This window comes from Bos indicus, chromosome 1 (genome assembly GCF_029378745.1).
Source record: "Bos indicus isolate NIAB-ARS_2022 breed Sahiwal x Tharparkar chromosome 1, NIAB-ARS_B.indTharparkar_mat_pri_1.0, whole genome shotgun sequence".
In the NCBI taxonomy this organism is placed as follows: domain Eukaryota; kingdom Metazoa; phylum Chordata; class Mammalia; order Artiodactyla; family Bovidae; genus Bos; species Bos indicus.
The window spans coordinates 111,892,967-111,914,819 of NC_091760.1; the positions used below are offsets into that span (position 1 = coordinate 111,892,967).

General features: G+C 40.2%; 1 protein-coding gene and 1 pseudogene across 1 annotated transcript in view; one reads left to right on the forward strand and one right to left on the reverse strand.

Moving 5' to 3' along the window:
• KCNAB1 (potassium voltage-gated channel subfamily A regulatory beta subunit 1) overlaps positions 1 to 21,853 on the reverse strand; it is a 443,860-nt gene that overhangs the window by 386,268 nt on the left and 35,739 nt on the right. The gene's annotated exons all lie outside the window — the stretch shown is intronic.
• On the forward strand, positions 18,837 to 18,960 carry LOC139185325 (small nucleolar RNA SNORA70; annotated as a pseudogene).

Here is a 21,853-nt window from a genome sequence, read left to right on the forward strand (position 1 = left end):
CCTCATGAGCAAAGTGATCACTTATTTTTTATTTATTTGGCTGCACTGTGTTTTAGTTGCAGCACACAGGATCTCCCTGCGGCATGTGGAATCTTTTTTAGTTGCAGCAAACTGATCATTTGATTGAGACCACTCTAAGCCCTGTGGCATCCTCCATCAAACAAATAAATAGGTAAGTGAAAAAATAAATAAATCACATGACAGCCAGAGAAACATCATGTTGCCCGGAAGGATTCCACTAGCATCTGGCAGAGTTAGCTAGCAGCCGGCACATCTTCTAGAAATGAGAGTTCATTAAGGATGTGCCCTCACCAGCACCCTAAGCCACATGACTTCACACTGACTCTTTACATGCCTGCATCTGTGGCTCCATGCCTTCTGCCCTCAATGGGCTTTGTGACCAAGAAAGCCAGTGGGAGCAACCACATTTGCTAAATAATTTGCATTTATTCCATTTGCATTTATGTCCATTTCTTACATTTGCTAATACTCCAGTCCTTTGGACCTTACTCACACCTGACACTTAAAAACAGTTAGCCATCTATATGGGCTTCCCTAGTAGCTCAGTTGGTAAAGAATCTGCCTGCAATGCAGGAGACGTGGGTTTGTTCCCTGGGTTGGGAAGATACCCTGGAGAAGGAAATGGCAACACACTCCAGCATTCTTGCCTGGAGAATCCTATGGACAGAGGAGCCTGGCAGGCTACAGTCCATGGGGTCTCAAGAGTCAGACATGACTTAGCAACTAAACCACCACTGGCCACCTGTACACAACCTACAGAGGGATTTGACAGGTGGGTTCCTGATTCCCTTGACTGTATATTGATCTTGTATGTTTATACTATGACTGTACGCTGAAACAATCAGGCTATCAGAGAAGTGTCCATCCATTCTTATGAGGCAGGTCACTGAAGGGAAAATTTTATTTTCTTGAGTGCCACAGAGCCTGCTGATGAGCTACCCCACTAATAGCTGTTCTCACAGCTGAAAAGCTCCTCCTGCTGAATTCTCATCAAGGAACTAGCTGCAAAATGTAGCTCCACCTTATAAGCCCTGAATGTAGTGCATTGTCAGAGACATAATGTTTCTAATTCTTACCTGGGAACAATTAAAATCATTTATTAAATGATTTTAATTAAATTAATGGATTAATTAAAATCCATTAAAAATCAATTATTACTTGAAGAGGGCAAAGATTAAAAATATCAAATATTTAGTCCCTAAAATTATGTTCAGTGAGACAAGAACACTCAGGTAATATCTATTTCCCAAATGAATAAGGTGTTCAGTTCTGTAGAAAAACCAGACTGATAGGAGATGTGTGTGTGTGTGTGTGTGTGTGTGTGTGTGTGTATCAAGGAGGGGAGAGAAAGAGAGAGAAAGGGAGAATATATACATATATGTGTGTGTGTATATGTATATGTGTGTGTGTGTATATATATATATATATATATATATATATATATATGAAGAGATTTATTATAAAGAAATTAGTTCGTGTGATTTGGATGCTAAGAAGTTCCACAATCATCTGAAAGCTGGGGCTTCAGGAGAACTGGTGCTAGAGATCTAGTCCAAGTCCAAAGGCCCAATGACCAGGAAAACCCAAGGTGTAAGTCCTACTCTGAAGACAGGAGAAGACCAATGTCTCAGTTCAAGTGACCAAGCAGAAAGCAAATTCTCCCATTCTCTGCCATTTGAATGTATTCAAGCCCTCAACTGTCTGAATGCTGCCCATTGACTTCAGGGAGGGCAATCTGCTTTACTGGATCTACCGATTCAAATGCTTATCTCTCCTGGAAATGCACTCACAGACAAACCCAGAAACAATGATTAACCAAATATGTGGGCATTCTTTGGCCCCATCAGGATGACACATAGAATTAACCATCACTAACACTTTGTTGCACTTCTGTCAGTTACATAGACTGTTAAAGTTGGAACCGACTTTAGACTTCAGAGTTAATGCTCTCATTTAGAGGTGGAGAAACTGAGGTCCCTCAACCAGTCCATTCTGAAAGAGATCATCCCTGGGTGTTCTTTGGAAGGAATGATGCTAAAGCTGAAACTCCAGTACTTTGGCCACCTCGTGCGAAGAGTTGACTCATTGGAAAAGACTCTGATGCTGGGAGGGACTGGGGGCAGGAGAAGAAGGGGATGACAGAGGATGAGATGGCTGGATGGCATCACTGACTCGATGGACGTGAGTCTGAATGAACTCCGAGAGTTGGTGATGGACAGGGAGGCCTGGCATGCTGCGATTCATGGGGTCACAAAGAGTCGGACACGACTGAGTGACTGAACTGAACTGAACTGAGAGAGTTAAGAGACTTAAGAGTCTCACCGACAGATGATGGTCATGCTGGAAATAAACCCAGATTGACTATTCCATCTTTTTTCTTAGCACCACAGGATGATAATTGTTATTACCCATATAGTTCTTCACCCATTTTTGGTGCAGTAACATTTGAGATTAAATTGTCTAAAACTAGGAAGAGTCCTCCTTCCAGAGGATAAATTTTTCTTCCTTTTTCTACTCCTCTTCCCATTGCCTTACCATGTCCCTCATCATTCTTTTACCTCAGAGACACTTTGGCCAACCCATCAGCCATCTTGATAACAGTTCTGTCACCTCCCACAGTGAAACCAGGGGTACACTTCTTAAGACATCATAAATATACTGTGAGAAAAGTGATGAGCCCAATTCCACTGGACAGATTGCATGGCCGGGTCTTGTAACGAAGTTCCCTCTCAGAAGTTGATGGCAGTGGGTTGAGACCTCCAACATTCAGACCTTCTTCCAGGTTTTTGTTTCTCCTCAGAGAAGGTCTAGCTATTTGCTAGACAGCTCTTGCCGGGTGTTTTTGTAAGCCCTACATGTCTTTTCCCAGCCCAAAACTTTACATCTAGAAGTGTTGGTGAAGTCATGTGGGGCTACAGAGGCAGGTTGGAACCACTCTATCCTGAAAGGTACCAGATGCCCTCAGCTCTTTCTATGGGTGGTATAAGCCAGGCTGAGAGAGTCCTCTAGCCTCTGATATCACCCAGAGGACATTCCAGATCTTCCTTCAGTCCTTTAGCCAGAGAGTCATCTCCTAGGTTTTGTGTGTGTGTTTGTTTTACTTTTGTTTGTTTGTATTTGTTTTCTTTTCTTTTGGCTGCACTGTATGGCATGTGAGCTCTTTTTCCCCAACAGGGGAGCAAACCCAGGCCCCCTGCAGTGGAAGGATGATGTCTTAACCACTGGACTACCAGGGAAGTCCCTTATCTCCTAGTCTTGTCTTCCTGCGTGACTTCACAATGACTGCATCAGTCTACCTAGAAAAGCCTCTATCTTCCCTCAGTAATCACTTGCCACTGACCACTGGCCTGGATATCTGACCAACCATGTCACCATTCTTAATTCTCTTCTAAAGAATGTCATTTGAAATATACAATAGGGCAATGCTCTAAAATTCTATTATAAAATTTCACAGTCCCTCTGCCTGTCACATCCCACCAGAGGGAACCAGACTGTGTTTGCTTGCAGCATTTAGTTTAATAGCTTCTGATGAATGCAGATACCAAAAAAAAAAAAAAAATCACCAGGTTTATGTGTGAATCCTCTGGGCATCAAATGCTCATCTTTTTCCAAGTTTGAGGGTTTTTCTAAAAATATCTTTGAATCCCGTGTGTGTGTGTATATATATGTATATATGTGGTTTTTTTTTTTTTTTTACTTCTATGTATCAGGCATATTGCCAAGAAATATGAAACCCTGTCTACTGTGTCCAGGTTGAGCTGAAATGCATTTTTAAAGTGTTGTGATAACATTTCAAATTCAAGAACCTCCTTGCCTGGCACACACTCACATTCTCAAATACATTCTACTCCCCCAGATCTCCTGCAACTTGGTCCAACTGAATAAATACAAAGATTAGGGTCTGTGGTTTGTGAGGGAAGTGTTCAAGATGGAATCCACCAATAGGTTGGGCTTTCCTGTCATCGATTCTAAAGGGAACTTTCAGAAACAGACTGTCCAGAAAGGACAGTTACTTATGTACTTAAAGACTGTAGGCTCTGCACAGTTTAGCCCTTTGCACAGTTTATCCCTAGGGAGTATGGGGGAAATGGAGAGTCCTTGAAATAAACAGAGCACTGGAGTACATACATATTGGACTCTTCCTTATGGTTGGTTTACTCAGAATGGAAAACTTCATGCAAACGCAAAGAACTGTCTTCAGGGAAGAGATATTTCACATTCTTGTCCTTTAATGGGTCTAATGATATAAAATTGCATAAAGTAAGTATTGCCACTAAATGGAAAGTATAAATCTCTTTCCCTCTTGCTTTTCCTCAAGGAGACTCTTTCAAGCACTCTGCTTTATAGTTGTGCTAATTTCTCCATAGCCAAAGGACCACTGGGGAGAAATTTATATCTAAAATATAGTCATATGGATTAGGATTCCTCAGGAAAACTACTATTCAATGACAATTATAGGGGAGAAAAGCCAATATAGATCATTCTTACTCTTACAATGATGTTTGGAAAGGGCATCATATGTCAAAATGATGTAAGTGGAAATTGATTCAAGTGTTTGTATCTGATGCTCAGATTTAATAGAAATGGCCCTAAGCAACATATTTAACCAGTGATCAATTTTTATCCTTATGTAGATCACACAAAGGTAAGGGCAACATAACTGGGTAAGTATAGAAACTGAACTGATAGCCTGAAACAATCTTTGAATCATGACTCCGGAAGGGTCCTCACAGGCATGTTTTGTTCAGTTCAATGTGGAATTCCTCTCTTTATCCCAATTTGGGAAAGAGACTTAGCTGATCAGCAAACATAGTGTGCTCTGATCCAAGAGAACCAGGAAGCTGGGCCCTTGTGAACCCAGAGAGAAGCTACTCTCAGGATGAGCAACTTTCAGCAGTGGAGGGAAAAGGGTCCTCTTCGGAAATGAGGTTGATTAGGATACTATGCTTAAAACAAACTTTGAACAGACACTGAAAGCAAAGGTCAATTTTTGTTGCTGTTCAGTGGCTCAGTGATATCTCACTCTTTGCGACCCTATGGACTGCAGCACGACAGGCCAATAAGAAATAATCATACATCTCATTTGGCAAGAGCAGCTCAAGAAGGGAAATTCAAAAGAACAAGAACAGGAAGTGCACTTTGACTAAGGAGTTTTGCCAGTTCCTTCCTGAAGAGAGACAAAGCATCATTGTCTGCTGTATATAATGAGGCTTAAAATCACTGCATATGGTTTCTATTATACAGAGTTGGTCCAACCATTTTTTAGCTATTTTTTTTCCATCTCCCTAAGGTCCCAGTGCAACCTCTCTAGATGAAGACATGGGGGCTGAATGAACCTTATTTGTCACTTGTCTGGTGCCCTTGAAGAGATCTCTAGTCTTTCCCATTCTATTGTTTTCCTCTATTTCTTTGCATTGATCACTGAGGAAGGCTTTCTTATCTTTCCTTGCTCTTCTTTAGAACCCTGCATTCAAATGGGTGTATTTTTCTTTTTCTGCTTTACCTTTAGCTTCTCTTCTTTTCTCAGTTATTTGTAAGGCCTCCTAAGACAACCATTTTGCCTTTTTGCATTGCTTTTTCTTGGGGATGGTCTTAATCACTGCCTCCTGTACAATGTCATGAACATCCGTCAATAGTTCTTCAGACACTCTATCAGATCTAATCCTTTGAATCTATTTGTCACTTCTACTGTATAATTATAAGGGATTTGATTTAGGTCATACCTGAATGCTCTAGTGGTTTCCCATGCTTTCTTCAATTTAAGTCTGAATTTTACAATAATGAGTTCATGACCTGAGCCACAGTCAGCTCCCGGTCTTGTTTTTGCTGACTGCATAGAGCTTCTCCATCTTTGGCTGCAAAGAATATAATCAATCTGATTTCGGTGTTGACCATCTGGTGATGTCCATGTGTAGAGTCGTCTCTTGTGTTGTTGGAAGAGGGTGTTTGTTATGACCAGGGCATTCTCTTGGCATAATTCTGTTAGCTTTTTCCCTGCTTCATTTTGTCCTCCAAGCTAAATTTGCCTGTTACTCCAGGTATCTCTTGACTTACTACTTTTGCATTTCAGTCCCCTATGATGAAAAGGACATCTTTTTTTTTGGTGTTAGTTCTAGAAGGTCTTGTAGGTCATCATAGGACCATTCACTTTTAGCTCCTTTGGCATTAGTGGTTGGTGCATAGACCTTGATAACTGTGATATTGATGGTTTGCCTTGGAAGCGAACAGAGATCATTTTGTTATTTTTGAGATTGCACACAAAGACTGCATTTCAGGCTCTTTTGTTGACTATGAGTGCTACTCCATTTCTTCAAAGGGACTCTTGCCCACAGTAGTAGATATAATGATCATCTGAATTAAATTCTCCCATTCCAGTCCATTTTAGTGCACCAATTCCTAAAATGTCCATGTTCACTCTTGCCACCTCATGTTTGGCCACTTCCATTTTACCTTGATTCATCGACCTAATTTTAGTCAATCCTAAAGGAAATCAGTCCTGAATATTCTTTGGAAGGACTGATGCTGAAGCTGAAACTCCAATACTTTGGCCACCTGATGTGAAGAACTGACCCATTGGAAAAGACCCTGATGCTGAAAAGATTGAAGGCAGGGGGAGAAGGGGATGACAGAGGATGAGATGGTTGGATGGCATCACTGACTCTATGGATGTGAGTTTAAGTGAGCTCCAGGGGTTGGTGATGGACAGGGAAGCCTGGCATGCTGCAGTCCATGGGGTCGCAAAGAGCCAGACACAACTGAACAACTAAACTTAACTGATGGACCTAACATTCCAATTTCCTATGAAATATTCTTCTTTACAGCATTGGAATTTCCATCACCAGTCACATCCACAACTGGGCGTTGTTTTCGCTTTGGCTCCATCTCTTCATTCTTTCCAGTAGAAAAGAATTTCTCTACTCTTCTCCAGTAGCATTTTTGGCACCTACTGACCTGGGGAGTTCATCTTTCAAATTAATATCTTTTTTCCTTTTCATACTGTTTATGGGGTTCTTAAGGCAAGAATACTGAAGTAGTTTGCCATCCCCTTCTCCAGTGGACCATGTTTTGTCAGAACTCTCCACCATGACCCATCCATCTTGGGCAGCCCTACACAGCATGGGTCATAGTTTCATTGAGTTAGACAAAGCTGTGGTCCATGTGATCAGTTTGGTTAGTTTCCTGTGACTGTGGTTTTCATTCTGTCTGCCCTTTGATAAATAAGGATAAGAGGTTTATAAAAGCTTCCTGATGAGAGAGACTGATTGTGGGGGAAACTGGATCTTGTTCTGATGGGCAGGGCCATGTTCAGTAAATCTTTAATCCAATTTGCTATTGATGGGTGGGGCTGTGTTCCCTCCCTGCTGTTTGATCTGAGGCAAAACTGTTGACCCACCCCTCCACTGGAGACTCCTGGACACTCACAGGCAATTCTGACTCAAGCAAGTCTGATTCAAACAACAGAATGGGAAAGACTAGAGATCCCTTCAAGAAAATTAGAGACATCAAGGGAATATTTCATGCAAAGATGGGCAAAATAAAGGACAGAAACGGTATGGACCTAACAGAAGCAGAAGATATTAAGAAAAGGTGGAAAGAATACACAGAAGAACTATACAAAAAAATCTTCATGATTAAGATAACTATGATGGTGTGATCACTCACCTAGAGCCAGAAATCCTGTAGTTCAAAGTTAAGGGGGCCTTAGAAAGCACCACTACAAACAAAGCTAGTGGAGGTGATAGAATTCCAGCTGAGCTATTTCAAGTCCTAAAAGATGAAAATGTGAAAGTGCTGTACTCAATATGCCAGCAAATTTGGAAAACTCGCAGTAGTCACAGGACTGGAAAAGGTCAGTTTTCATTCCAATCCCAAAGAAAGGCAATGCCAAAAAATGTTCAAACTACTACACAATTGCATTCATCTCAGTTCAGTTCAGTCACTCAGTCGTGTCCGACTCTTTGCGACCCCATGAATCGCAGCACCCCAGGCCTCCCTGTCCATCACCAACTCCCAGAGTTGACTCAGACTCATGTCCATCAAGTCAGTGATGCCATCCAGCCATCTCATCCTCTGTCGTCCCCTTCTCCTCCTGCCCCCAATCCCTCCCAGCATCAGAGTCTTTTCCAATGAGTCAACTCTTCGCATGAGGTGGCCAAAGTACTGGAGCTTCAACTTTAGCATCATTCCTTCCAAAGAAATCCCAGAGCTGATGTCCTTCAGAATGGACTGATTGGATCTCCTTGCAGTCCAAGGGACTCGCAAGAGTCTTCTCCAACACCACAATTCAAAAGCATCAATTCTTCGGTGCTCAGCTTTCTTCATAGTCCAACTCTCACATCCATACATGACCACTGGAAAAACCATAGCCTTGACTAGATGGACCTTTGTTGGCAAAGTAATATCTCTGCTTTTGAATATGCTATCTAGGTTGGTCATAACTTTTCTTCCAAGGAGTAAGTGTCTTTTAATTTCATGGCTACAGTCACCATCTGCAGTGATTTTGGAGCCCAAAAGAATAAAGTCTGACACTGTTTCCACTGTTTCCCCATCTATTTCCCATGAAGTGATGGGACCAGATGCCATGATCTTCGTTTTCTGAATGTTGAGTTTTAAGGCAACTTTTTCATTCTCCTCTTTCACTTTCATCAAGAGGCTTTTTAGTTCCTCTTCACTTTCTGCCATAAGGGTGGTGTCATCTGCATATCTGAGGTTATTGATATTTCTCCCGGCAATCTTGATTCCAGCTTGTGCTTCTTGCAGACCAGCATTTCTCATGATGTACTCTGCATAGAAGTTAAAGAAGCAGGGTGACAATATACAGCCTTGATGTTGTTCCATGTCCAGTTCTAACTGTTGCTTCCTGACCTGCATACAGATTTCTCAAGAGGCAGGTCAGGTGGTCTGGTATTCCCATCTCTTTCAGAATTTTCCACAGTTTATTGCATTCATCTCACATGCTAGCAAAGTAATGCTCAAAATTCTCCAAGACAGGCTTCAACAGTATGTGAACCAAGAACTTCAAGATGTTCAAGCTGGATTTAGAAAAGGCAGAGGAACCAGAGATCAAATTGCCAACATTTGTCAGATCATAGAAAATGCAAGAGAGTTCCAGAAAAACATCTACTTCTGCTTTATTGACTATGCCAAAGCCTTTGACTGTGTGGCTCACAACAAACTAAGGAAAATTCTTCAAGAGAGGGGAATACCAGACCACCTGACATGCCTCATTAGAAATCTGTATGCAGGTCAAGAAGCAACAGTTAGAACTGGACATGGAACAATGGCCTGGTTCCAAATTGGGAAAGGAGTACATCAAGGCTGTATATTGTCACCCTGCTTATTGAACTTATACACAGAGTACATCATGCGAAATGCTGAGCTTGATGAAGCACAAGCTGGAATCAAGACCGCTGGGAGAAATATCAATAACCTCAGATATGTAAATATTACCACCCTTATGGCAGAAAGTGAAGAGGAACTAAAGAGCCTCTTGATGAAAGTGAAAGAGGAGAGTGAAAAAGCTGGCTTAAAACTCAGCATTCAAAAACAAAGATCATGGCATTTGGTCCCATCACTTAATGACAAATAGATGGGGAAACAATGGAAACAGTGAGAGACTTTATTTTTTTGAGCTCCAAAATCACTGCAGATATGAAATTAAAAGAGGATTGCTCCTTGGAAGAAAAGCTATGACCAACCTAGACAGCATATTAAAATCAAAGATATTACTTTGCCGACAACAGTCCATCATTTTAAAGCTATTCTTTTCCAGGAGTCATGTATGACTACTGAGAGTTGGACCATAAAGAAAGTTGAGCGCCAAAGAATTGATGCTTTTTTAAAAAAATTGATTATTTTGAGCTACGGTGTTGGAGAAGACTCTTGAGAGGCCCTTGGATGGCAAGGAGATCAAACCAGTCAATCCTAAAGGAAATCAGTCTTGAATATTCATTGGAAGGACTGATGCTGAAGCTGAAGCTCCAATACTTTGGCCACCTGATGCAAAGAACTGATTCACTGGAAAAGACTCTGATGCTGGGGAAGATCGAAGGCAGGGAGAAAAGGGGATGACAGAGGATGAGATGATTGGATGGCAACACTGACTCAATGGATATGAGTTTGAGCAAGCTCCAGGAGTTGGTGATGGACAGGGAAGCCTGGCATGTTTTAGTCCATGGGATCACAAAGAGTCGGACACGACTGAGCAACTGAACCAAACTGGTGCACTTAAGATTCTGACTCTAAGCTCCCTAGGAAAGTAGCATGCCTTGCAAAGTATTGCTTTAAGGATTTATTTATGTCTTGCTGCTACTGCTGCTAAGTTGCTTCAGTTGTGTCCGACTCTGTGCGACCCCATAGACGGCAGCCCACCAGGCTCCCCTGTCCCTGGGATTCTCCAGGCAAGAACTCTGGAGTGGGTTGCCGTTTCCTTCTTCAATGCATGAAAGTGAAAAGTGAAAGTAAAAGTGAAGTTATGTCCGACCCTCAGCGACCCCATGGACTGCAGCCTTCCAGGCTCCTCCATCCATGGGATTTTCCAGGCAAGAGTACTGGAGTGGGGTGCCATTGCCTTCTCCGATTTATGTCTTGGGCTACTATTAAATACAAATAGATAGTATAAAGATTTAAGCATACAATAATTAGTTTAACAATATAGCATGATAGTAAGTCATGTAAAATTATTTTATATGATATAGTTTAAAAGTGTTTCATAGAACACTCATTCCTAGTGGGAAAGAAATGACAGTTTAAGGAGCACTTTCATTAATCATGAAATTAAGTTCTTCTTTCAATAAGATTTTTATAGAAATGTGAAGAAAGCAACCAAGGCACCTTGATTACTAAAACTGATCTGGGAATTCTTATTTACCTGCCTTCCATTTATCAGTACAAATGTCTGTGAAGCAAATAGAGATTAAGGTTCTGGTGATTCTGCTGTTCTCCAAAGAGGACAATTTTGCTGTTGTCTTCAAGCTGATTTCTTGCCAGTATCTCCAGCATCATGTTCATGCTGATGTTATGAAAGGCAAGTATGTATACTTATAAAATTCCATTATTCAATACATGTTGATATATGCACTCTCTATTGCCAGAAATACAGTAGACACTAAATTTGTATTTACCTATTGAATGAATAAATGAATGACTAGATGCAGGACTCTATGAAGAATGCTTAGATAAATATGATTTACTGTATATTAGATATTTAAAATATGCTTTTTAATATTTTTACATCTCTAAATTAGAATGCTTCTTATAGTCAATAGTCTTAAAATTATAATAGGCAATGTGTCTCTTTTTTTTATATAATTTTAGGATTTTATTTTATTTTTATTTATTTTAATTGGAGGCTAATTACTTTACAATATTGTGGTAGTTTTTGCCATACATTCATATGAATCAGTCATAAGTGTACATGTGTTCTCGACCCTGACCCTCTCTCCCACCTCCCTCCCCATCCCATCTCTCAGAGTCATCCCAGTGCACCAGCCCTGAGCACCCTGTCTATGCATGCATCAAACCTGGACTAGCAATCTATTTCACATATGGTAATATACATGTTTCAATGCTATTCTTTCAAATCATCCCATCCTCGCCTTCTCCCACAGAGTCCAAAAGTCTGTTCTTTACATCTGTGTCTCTTTTACTGTCTCGCATATAGGGTCATCGTTACCATCTTTCTAAATTCCATATAGAATTTAACGTTATTTTCCAAATAAACGTTATTATACTATATTGGTGTTTTTCTTTCTGACTTACTTCACTCTGTATAATAGGCTCCAGTTTCATCCACCTCATTAGAACTGATTCAAATGCATTCTTTTTAATAGCTGGGTGAAATTCCATTGTGTATATGTACCACAGCTTTCTTATCCATTCATCTGCTGATGGACATCTAGGTTGCTCCTATGTCCTGGCTATTGTAAACAGTGCTACGACGAACATTGGGGTACATGTGTCTCTTTCAGTTCTCATCTCCTTGGTGCATATGCCCAGCAGTGGGGTTGCTGGGTCATATGGCAGTTAGTTCTATTTCCAGTTTTTTAAGGAATCTCCATACTGTTCTCCACAGTGGCTGTACTAGTTTGCATTCCCACCAACAGTGTAAGAGAGTTTCTTTTTCTCCAACCCCCGCCCCCCCCAGCATTTATTGTTTGTAGACTTTTTGATAGCAGCCATTCTGACCGGCATGAGATGGTACCTCACTGTGGTTTTGATTTGCATTTCTCTGATAATGAGTGATGTTGAGCATCTTTTCATGTATTTGTTAGCCATCTGTATGTCTGCTTTGGAGAGATGCCTGTTTAGTTCTTTGGCCCATTTTTTGATTGGGTCACTTATTTTTCTGGAATTGAGCTGCATGAGCTGCTTGTATATTTTTGAGGTTAATTCTTTGTCAAATGCTCCATTTGCTATTATTTTCTCCCATTCTGGAGGCTGTCTTTTCACCTTGCTTATAGTTTCCTTCGTTGTGCAAAAGCTTTTAATTTTAATTATGTCCCATTTGTTTATTTTTGCTTTTATTTCCATTACTCTAGGAGGTGGGTCATAGAGGATCCTGCTGTGGTTTACGTCAGAGAGTGTTTTGCCTATGTTTTCTTCTAGGAGTTTTATACTTTCTGGTCTTACATTTAGATCTTTAATCCACTTAGAGTTTATTTTTGTGTATGGTGTTAGGAAGTGTTCTAGTTTCATTCTTTTACAAGTGGTTGACCAGTTTTCCCAGCACTACTTGTTAAAGAGATTGTCTTTTCTCCATTGTATATTCTTGCCTCCTTTGTCAAAGATAAGGTGTCCATAGGTGCATGGATTTATCTTTGGGCTTTCTATTTTGTTCCATTGATCTGTGTTTCTGTCTTTGTGCCAGTACCATACTGTCTTGATGACTGTGGCTTTGAAGTATAGTCTGAAGTCAGGCAGGTTGATTCCTCCAGTTCCATTCTTCTTTCTCAAGATTGCTTTGACTATTTGAGGATTTTTGTATTTCCATACAAATTGTGAAATTATTTGTTCTAGTTCTGTGAAAAATACCGTTGCTTGCTTGATAGGGATTGCATTGAGTCTATAGATTGCTTTGGGTAGTATATTCATTTTCACTATAGTGATTCTTCTGATCCATGAACATGATATATTTCTCCATCTATTTGGGTCATCTTTGATTTCTTTCACCAGTGTTTTATACTTTTCTATATATAGGCCTTTTCTTTCTCTAGGTAGATGTATTCCTATGTATTTTATTCTTTTTGTTGCAATGGTGAATGGGATTGTTTCCTTAATTTCTCTTTCTGTTTTCTCATTTTTAGTGTATAGGAATGCAAGGGATTTCTGTGTGTTAATTTCATATCCTGAAACTTTACTCTATTCATTGATTAGTTCTAGTAATTTTCTGGTGAAGTCTTTAGGGTTTTCTATGTAGAGGATCATGTCATCTGCAAATAGTGAGAGTTTTACTTCTTCTTTTCCAATCTGGATTCCTTTCATTTCTTTTACTTCTCTAATTGCTGTGGCTAAAATTTCCAAAACTATGTTGAATAGTAGTGGTGAGAGTGGGCATCCTTGTCTTATTCCTGACTTTAGGGGAAGCACTTTCAATTTTTTGCCATTGAGGACAATGTTTGCTGTGGATTTATTATATATAGCTTTTATTATGTTGAGGTATGTTCCTTCTATGCCTGCTTTCTGGAGGGTTTTTATCATAAATGGATGTTGAATTTTGTCAAAGGCTTTCTCTGCATCTATTGAGATAATCATATGGTTTTTATCTTTCAATTTATTAATGTGGTGTATCACATTGATTGATTTGCGAATATTGAAGAATCCTTGCATCCCTGGGATAAAGCCCACTTGGTTATGATGTATGATCTTTTTAATACGTTGTTGGATTCTGTTTGCTAGAATTTTGTTAAGGATTTTTGCATCTATGTTCATCAGTGATATTGGCCTGTAGTAATGTCTCTTTCTTAATGATACACAAATTAACAATACAACTTACAATTGACGGTCTTTGATTTGATGATTTTTTGGTCACATATCTGAGAGAACATGGCTTGAACAAAAATCTTGACTTGTAAATATAGAAGAAAGCTTAGAGGGCATCTTGTTCAACCTCTCTCGTTTAATAGACATCAAAACTGAAACCCTAGGAGATCAAGGCCCAAATAATTCAGCTATTTCATAGAAATGCTGAAACCAAAATGCAGTTTTCCTGACTCTTGACTGAATATATCATACCACATTACTTGACATGATAAAAATTTCATAAATAATCCCAATCTACACTGACATTTTTTTCTTTTGGTTAAAAAACGATTTGGTTTTTAAAAGCCTGTTGTTTTTTTTATCAAAGGTATCAGAACTTACATATTTCAATGAATTTTTCTTCAAAGTAAGCACCTTTGAAAATTAGATGCTTTTATTCTATTGATATCATAACACAAAACATCTCTGGGATTTGTTTGATGTCATCTTCAGAGAAAGTTTATCTATTAGAAAAGAAATCAGCCTTTTTACTTAGAACAGTAGTACTGTTACTTTCTAGGGGGCATTTCAGAAATTTGCAGAAGATTGTAACAACAGTGACGTTGCCACTGCCTTTTAGTGGATATAAGTCAGGGACAAGCTTGTGCCTAATTTTTATTGAAAGCTCCCTACTTTTCCATGCCCTACTCCTTAAGTCTCTGTAAAAAAGCCTTACATGCCACCAGCTGCAGACATCCCAGCCCAGGTTGACATCCCAGCTTGTACTTCCACACCCTACAGGGAATATATCCACAGAAAAGTCTGTGCATGCCCTCTGGGCAGGGAATTCTAGAATTCTGGGTATGCAAGGAAGATGGTCCAGAAAAGAGGGGGCAGCTGGATGGTTATATCCTTTGGATTCCAAGGACTCTTTGCTCTCTTGGGGTCAGAGTAGGGTCCTGGGCTGCCTAAGGCAGTGCTGGTCATGCTTCCCTGCAGGCACATTCCAGCACAACCAAGCAGGGCCTGTGTCCTGACAACTCCCAAATGTTCTGCCAACTAAATCACTACAAATATAAACTGGTTCATAAAAATTCTAAAAAGTCTTTATAAGATGTTAGTCAAAAAGCCCAGTCTTGTAGAAGGACTTTATTTGGGAGAAAGAAGCTTATTTGGAATAAAGGGTTTGTCATAAAACGTATTGACCAGTTTATTCACTGTACACACTCTGTCTGCCAATTTCAACTATTCAGTTGTCTGTACAATAGTGCAGTTAGCAAGAAGCAAACAAACTATTTGCAAACAGCTAATAGATGAAGATTTGAAAGCCTTTTAACAGATTTAAAACCACATAAATAGTACTGGGATCTCACTGAATTTCATTAATTAGGGTTGTTTCAAAATATCCCATTATATTGCCTACTTATATACACCTACTTTAAATTTTTTCTAGTGCAATGATAAAAATAACATATCAACATTATTTATTTTGGGATTACCTACCACTTTGCAAACTTACTCTGTTACTGCCCCTCTAATTCTACCACACGATTTCTTTTGAGGTCTTTATATCACATTCCTATTTGTTTTCAAATGTATCATCTGCTCCCCTTGCCTATGGAAAGCTAAAACTTCCAGGGCCTTTGTCTGTACTGGAACCTGATGTGGCCTCCACAGACCACAGGACCACATGGCAGGAATTATTGTGCCACCTCATTTCTATTTCTCCTACATCATAACACTGAGAATGATTTGTGTACTACACTAAAAGGTATTAAGCCCAGCATGTTATTTGCCATATTACATGTTCTCATGACTCCTGTGATTTATCTTGGCACATTACCTCTATTTCAAGTAAGTCATTTCCCTTTCTCTTATATATGTATCACTGAACATCTGCAAATAGGAAGAAATGAGGGAGGTAGACTCCAGCCAGAAGCTAGGCCATCCAAACAATTCAGTTCCCAACATCCCAATAGGCTTTCTTTTGCACATGAGTATAAACTAGGAATCCCTCATCCCCTTCCAGGAATCACTCTGAGATCCAGAGAGGAGGAAAGGCCTTGAGATAATACAGTAAACAGTTTACCAATTTAACAAGATTTGAAATTTCAATTCAAAAGATTTGAGTTCAGTTCAGATCAGTTCACTCAGTCGTGTCCGACTCTTTGCGACCCCATGAATCGCAGCACACCAGGCCTCCCGGTCCATCACCAACTCCCAGAGTTCACTCAGACTCATGTCCATCGAGTCAGTGATGCCATCCAGCCATCTCATCCTCTGTCATCCCCTTCTCCTCCTGCCCCCAATCCCTCCCAGCATCAGGGTTTTTGCAATCAGTCAACTCTTTGCATGAGGTGGCCAAAGTATTGGAGTTTCGGCTTTAGCATCAGTCCTTCTAATAAACAACCAGGACTGATCTCCTTTAGGATGGACTGGTTGGATCTCCTTGCAGTCCAAGGGACTCTCAAGAGGCTTCTCCAACACCACAGTTCAAAAGCATCAATTCCTCGGCACTCAGCTTTCTTCACAGTCCAACTCTCACATCCATACATAACCACTGGAAAAACCACAGCCTTGACTAGACAGACCTTTGTTATCAAAGTAATATCTCTGCTTTTCAATATGCTATCTAGGTTGGTCATAACTTTCCTTCCAAGGAGTAAGCGTCTTTTATTTTCATGGCTGCAGTCACCATCTGCAGTGATTTTGGAGGCCCAAAAAATAAAGTCTGACACTGTTTTCACTGTTTCCCATCTATTTCCCATGAAGTGATGGGACCAGATGCCATGATCTTCGTTTTCTGAATGTTGAGCTTTAAGCCAACTCTTTCACTCTCCTCTTTCACTTTCATCAAGAGGCTTTTTAGTTCCTCTTCACTTTCTGCCACAAGGGTGGTGTCATCTGCATATCTGAGGTTATTGATATTTCTCCAGGCAATCTTGATTCCAGCTTGTGCTTCTTCCAGCCCAGCGTTTCTCATAATGTACTCTGCATATAAGTTAAAGAAGCAGGGTGACAATATACAGCCTTGACGTACTCCTTTTCCTATTTGGAGCCAGTCTGTTGTTCCATGTCCAGTTCTAACTGTTGCTTCCTACCTGCATATAAATTTCTCAAGAGGCAGATCAGGTGGTCTGGTATTCCCATCTCTTTCAGAATTTCCCACAGTTTATTGTGATCCACACAGTCAAAGGCTTTGGCATAGTCAATAAAGCAGAAAGATGTTTTTCTGGAACTCTCTTGCTTTTTTGATGATCTAGCGGATGTTGGCAATTTGATCTCTGGTTCCTCTGCCTTTCCTAAAACCAGCTTGAACATCTGCTGGTTCACGGTACATGTATTGCTGAAACCTGGCTTGGAGACTTTTGAGCATTACTTTGCTAGTGTGTGAGATGAGTGCAATTGTGTGGTAGTTTGAGCATTCTTTGGCATTGCCGTTCTTTGGGATTGGAATGAAAACTGACCTTTTCCAGTCCTGCGGCCACTGCTGAATTTTCCAAATTTGCTGGCATATGGAGTGCAGCACTTTCACAGCATCATCTTTCAGGATTTGAAAGAGCTCAACTGGAATTCCATCACCTCCCCTAGCTTTGTTCATAGTGATGCTTTCTAAGGCCCACTTGACTTCATATTCCATGATATCTGGCTCTAGGTGAGTGATCACACCATCATGATTATCTGGGTCGTGAAGATCTTTTTTGTACAGTTCTTCTGTGTATTCCTGCCACCTCTTGTTAATATCTTCTGCTTCTGTTAGGTCCATATCATTTCTGTCCTTTATCAAGCCCATCTTTGTATGAAATGTTCCCTTGGTATCTCTAATTTTCTTGAAGAGATCTCTAGTCTTTCCCATTCTGTTGTTTTCCTCTATTTCTTTGCATTGATTGCTGAAGAAGGCTTTCTTATCTTTCCTTGCTATTCTTTGGAACTCTGCATTCAGATGCTTATATCTTTCCTTTCCTCCTGCTTTTCACTTCTCTTCTTTTCACAGCTATTTGTAAGGCCTCCCCAGACAGCCATTTTGCTTTTTTGCATTTCTTTTCCATGGGGATGGTCTTGATCCCTGTCTCCTGTACAATGACACGAACCTCCGTCCATAGTTCATCAGGCACTCTGTCTATCAGATCTAGTCCCTTAAATCTATTTCTCACTTCCACTGTATAATCATAAGGGATTTGATTTAGGTCATACCTGAATGGTCTAGTGGTTTTCCCTACTTTCTTCAATTTAAGTCTGAATTTGGCAATAAGGAGTTCATGATCTGAGCCACAGTCAGCTCCTGGTCTTGTTTTTGCTGACTGTATAGAGCTTCTCCATCTTTGGCTGCAAAGAATATAATCAATCTGATTTCGGTGTTGACCATCTGGTGATGTCCATGTGTAGAGTCTTCTCTTGTGTTGTTGGAAGAGGGTGTTTGCTATGACCAGTGAGTTCTCTTGGCAAAACTCTATTCGCCTTTTTCCTGCTTCATTCTGTACTCCAAGGCCAAATTTGCCTGTTACCCCAGGTGTTTCTTGACTTCCTACTTTTACATTCCAGTCCCCTATAATGAAAAGGACATCTTTTTTAGTGTTTAAAACATCTTGTAGGTCTTCATAGAACTGTTCAACTTCAGCTTCTTCAGCATTACTGGTTGGGGCATAGGCTTGGATTACCGTGATATTGAATGGTTTGCCTTGGAAATGCAAACCATTTTTGGAGATCATTCTGTCATTTTTGAGATTGCATTCACGTACTGCATTTGGAAAGGGTATTCAAAAGTGGGAACTGATCATCTGTTTTTGGAAAACTAAAACAATTATAGATCAGAAGTACAAAGGGAAGCAAAGCATAAATACAAAAGTAATGTTACTCTGTAGCGAACTAAGCCAACCATGCTCTTTTCCCCATGGGAGACCAGGGTGCAATGGCCTCAAGCAGCCTTCCCAATGGTGCATGCTGCCGGTATAACCTTCCTAAGTGACCTGAGAGACAAGCTTCTTGAGTGAACATGCATGTCTGATCTTGTGCTGTCCCAAATCTAGGCTTCAGACATGTATGTGGGGTACCGTTGGAAAGCCCTAGGCACAGTGGCCAAGGTCTACTTTGGCCAAGTCATCATGTCCATCCACACCAAGCTGAAGAACAAGGAGCATGTGATTGAGACCCTGCTCAAGACCAAATTCAAGTTTCCTGGCTGCCAGAGGATCTACATCTCCAACAAGTGAGGATTTACTAAGTTTAATGCAAAAGAATTGAGGACATAGTGGCAGAAAAAGGGGTTATCCCAGATGGCTGAGGAGTCAAATACATTCTTAATAGTGGCTCCTGGACAAATGGTGGGCCCCACACTCATAAGAAACTTGGTGCTATTCCCTTCTTACTCACACCCAACATTTAAGTCATACTTTCCTGTCCAAAAAACAAGTAATGTTAAAGACAAACATTGAGCATATTCCAGGAGATAGTGAAGGACAGGGAAGCCTGGCATGCTGTAGTTTATGGAGTTGCAGAGAGTCGGACTTGACTTAGTGACTGAAAAACAACAAAGATAAACATAAGTGAAAACATGAAACATGTTAAACATATTCCAAAGCAATTGCTCAGAAGAGGAAAGCTGGATGCAACATAGAAGATCTATAGAGAAGTTCTGATGTTTTTAATAGAGTCAACTTCATGCTAGATTTTGTTAGTTAGGAGCATGAACTCATGAGAAACACAAAGTCCTCCTGATTGTGGGAATTTCTCCCACCTCAGTCCCCTCTATTCTGTTCACCTAAGCTCTGGCTCCCCTTTCTCTTGATTCTCCAAGCTGAGACCTTTGGTGCACTGACCACACACAGTATCACATGTGTGTGTCCACCAGTGACCAGCTAAACGATCAGTCTGTCTGTGATCACAGCCCAGCTTACAGTATAATACTGCAGTCACCCATCTGCTCTCCTTAGGATCTCCTTTCACATCAAAAGGGTTTTAGACCACATCAGGTCAGTTCAGTCAATCACCCATGTCCGACTCTTTGCGACCCCATGGACTGCAGCACACCAGGCTTCCCTGTCCATCACCAACTCCCAGAGCTTGCTCAAACTCATGTCCATCAAGTCAGTGATGCCATCCAAAAGTATAAACAGCAGCACAACTTTTCAATTATTCCTACTTAAGCATTTGTAATCTATTTCTATTTCATATACAGGTATAATTCACTCTCCCTTTTGTTGGGCTAGCTACAGAAAGAAATGGAATTGTCTTAAAGAATCAGTGGCATAAAAAATAGGAAGTTTTAGTGGGAAAGGTCCTATGAAAGGAGATCTGAGTCCTAGATCCAGCTCTCTTGCTAAATATCTACTATGTGACCCAGATCATGCTAAACATCTTCCTGGACTTGGGTAGAGCAAACACCCTAAGCAACAAAACCCAGCAGTAATGTTTTTCTCCCTTAAAAACACTCTAACTCCTTTACAGATCTTTTATGTTACATTCACCTTTCTTCTTCTGGGCAAATGAACAACTCACACACTAGGTATCATGCTAGAGGCCAGGAAAGCAAGATGGTTATGAACATGGTCCCATCCCATATATACTTTCAAATCTAGTGAGAGAGATGGCCATTTGTGCCAATAATTACACACAGAAGCAAGCGGAGAGGAACACAGGTGGAAAATGATCAACTCTTTTCAAGAGAGTGGCCTCATTTGAGGCAGCGAAACCTTCCCTGCTCATGTACAGAATGATGTGAGGCTCAAATGGGACACTGTATGTGAATGAACTTTGAAAGTTGTAACTCTCTCTCTTCTTCTGAGGCACTCATCTTATGTTTCCTGTCTTTCTTATCTGGTCACATCTAAACTGTAGTGTTGGGTAAAGTGTCAACAGACAAAGGGGCGGTAGGGCAAGCCATATTTCACATTTCACTACTTTTCCAGATTAATTCACCATATTTAGGTAATAGATTCTGAAAAGCAATCCTACCCGCAGCCAATGGGTTAAGAACCAGTTCAATCTGAGAGCGATAATATGCAAGATGTTGCAGGCTAGATGCTCAGCATTGACTTTTGTACATTAGTATGCATCAAGCAACCCCTCAGTGGGAAGACAGGGTAACAAGTGATGAATCACCTTGTAGATCATAAGGTTGTATGCACACTAAATGAATCTTTGTACTGTGGCATCTATGCAACGTTTGGCCTTGATTTATAATTCAGTACAAAGTTTGTCATTGCTGCAAAAGGGTAATGAAATAACAAGATAAAGTTGAGTTAAAAGTGCTTTCTCATCTAAATGTCTACACCCAGCAAAAAGTTATGGCTGGATCTGAACCGACAAGAATAAAGGAAAAAAATCATATTTCTCTTTCCTTAATTTTAGGGTTCAGCTGGTGCCAGAAATCTGTTCACTGTGGTGATTTAATCACCAAGTTCAAATAATACTTCTCATTGGCTTGAAAAATAGCTGGACACAGGGAGGAGCATAAAGCAAAATGCTTTTGGTGAGGCACATTCTGACATCTTCTCCATAATAGAGTTTTATTTTCAAATTACTGAATCAACCTCAGTGACAGGTAGTAATTTGATACTTGATGATCATTATTCTTATACTTTCACCACAAGGTTGACATGATGGCTAACCAGAGTCCCCATGACTTGGCTTGGCTCAAAATAGAGGGCTATATAAAAAAAATTTTAATGACACAGTTCATTTGAAAATCTGAAAGAAATCCATAAAAGCAAAGACAATCTTAAGAAGTTTAAGTCTGAGAGTCTTATCTTGAGTTGCTATTTTAATGCAGAGCTATTCCATTGTATGATGGAAATGTTCTGTATCTTCAGTGTCCAACACAGTAGCCATTATCCTCATATGGGTATAAGCAGTTAAATTTGGCTAATGCTACTTG